The 2,075-nt window shown below is 42.0% G+C and overlaps 1 pseudogene; it reads right to left on the reverse strand.

The window, feature by feature from the left end:
* Nucleotides 1–307: 307 nt before the first annotated feature.
* On the reverse strand, nucleotides 308–1,488 carry LOC102483950 (isocitrate dehydrogenase [NAD] subunit alpha, mitochondrial pseudogene; annotated as a pseudogene).
* Nucleotides 1,489–2,075: the final 587 nt, after the last annotated feature.

Here is a 2,075-nt window from a genome sequence, read left to right on the forward strand (position 1 = left end):
GTGGTATTCTGACAATATCCTGTTTGACGTCATGTTTTTCATAAACTAAGGAAAATGAGGTTTTTCTTTAAAAAACATCATCTAAATTGATTTCTCACTTTCTGTCTCTATGTCTCTCTCTCTCTCTCTCTCTCTCTGTCTGGTGAGCGCATGCGCCCTATAGCAAAAACCTCTAAAAAAAAAAAGAAAAGAAAAGAAAAAGAAAAGAAAGAAACAAACCAAACACAGACATGACAGCCGGTGCTTTAAATAGAGGCTCAGGTGAGTCCATCTGGAGTGACTTACAGAAGTACCAGCCTTAGGAGCCTTAATCTAAATTTTTGACTCACTGACAGATTTCCTCTCTAAGCATTTTGCCTTGCCTCCCAAATCTTTTGGTAAGCAATTTCTGTCCTCAATTGTAGCTAAACATGCAGGCTGACTTCCCCCACATAGTCAAAAAGTCCCATGTGGCTCAGAATCCTGACCAGGGGAGCAGGAGGGCCATGGAGTTGGCCGTGTCCTTGTTGGCAATGTTCAGGGTGGTCCAGTGAACTGAATCAATGATCACAACTCCTTTGACTTCAATGTTGCCACTTGGTGTCACACCAAGACCTCTGATTGATCCCGCACACAGGTTGCTAAGGATGTCCCAGTACAAATTTGGCATAACAAGTACATCAAATTGGGATGGATCTTTTACCATATTCAAACATGTCAAGGTACATCTCATTAAATTTAATATCTTTACAGTTTTCTGCAACTTCCTTGCATTTTTGCAGGAAAAAAATCCATCTGACATCCGCATGATGTTGGCTTTGGTCACAGCCATGATGTTGCTCCGGTGCTTGTTCTGGGCATACTTGAAGGCAAACTCGGCAATGCATTTGCTGGCCCCCTCGATGATGAGCTTGATGAGCCGTCCACAGTTCCACTGTATTCTCTTCATGTATTCTCTCGAATGGTGACAATATTTACATCAATGTATGGGGTTTTATAGTCTTTGAGATGCATGACCAGACATTGGCATAAAGATCAAATGTTTTTATGTAGCAATAAATTCATAGATGGGTGACGACTACTATTGGGATCTTTAAAGGGCCTTTCACTCCCATCTTGTTCTTGTCCTTGCACTCTTTGGCTTCTGGAGGGATTATCCACTTTCCTTCTAATCCTTGAATGGCAGTGACATTCCACTCCTCCCACTGAATGGGCACTTTGGGAGCACCAAAAAATCTTCATAACTGCCGCTGAAATTTCAGGGCCAATACCATTTCCTGGAATTAAAGTTACTGTCTGAACCCCACCAGCAAAAATTCTGGTCACCTGTTTTGGGTTGTGGAATGCCCCCAGCAACCAGGGGACCTTGGAGATTCAGGCAGCCCAGCCATCAAGACTGCTGCTTTCACTGCAGTGACAGTGCAGCCATAGCGTTAGATAGTTATAGTAAGCCAGTATTGAATATAGATAGATAGACAAGCAGATATAAATTGATAATATGGACAACATCTCCTTCTTTTGGATAGTAACAACTTGTGTGGACTGAATTGTGCCCTTCTCCTCTCATGTGCTGAAGTCCCATACGCTAGTATTTCAGAACGTGACTCTATTTGGAAACAGGCCTTTAAAGAGGTAGTTGAGGCAAAATGAGGTCATATGGGTGGCTCTAATTCACTATGACTGGTGTATTTATAAGAAGAGAGTAGGAGATTAGGTCACACACACATACACACAGGGACGGCCATGTGAGGACACAGGGAGAAGACAGTCATCTGTGAGCCAGTGAGAGAGCCTCAGAAGAAAGTAACCCTGCCAACCCCTTGATCTTGGAATTCCAGCCTCTGTAATTGTGAAAAAATAGAGTTATGTTGTTAAGTGATCCAGTCTGTGGTACTTTGCTGTGGCAGCCCCGGTAAACTAATACACCTCTAGGAAGTGAGTGATCACTTGTGTTATTCCTCTAATTTGTTTCACTTATTTTCATCATGGTGTTTTTTTCCATTCTCACTCACCAATATTATTTTGACTTTTGGCTTTATGATTAGAAATTGAAGGGATAGGGTTAAATAACAGGTGTGGGAAACTCAAATGTCTCA

The sequence above is a fragment of the Tupaia chinensis genome, unplaced genomic scaffold (genome assembly GCF_000334495.1).
Source record: "Tupaia chinensis unplaced genomic scaffold, TupChi_1.0 Scaffold000037_20, whole genome shotgun sequence".
NCBI lineage: Eukaryota > Metazoa > Chordata > Mammalia > Scandentia > Tupaiidae > Tupaia > Tupaia belangeri.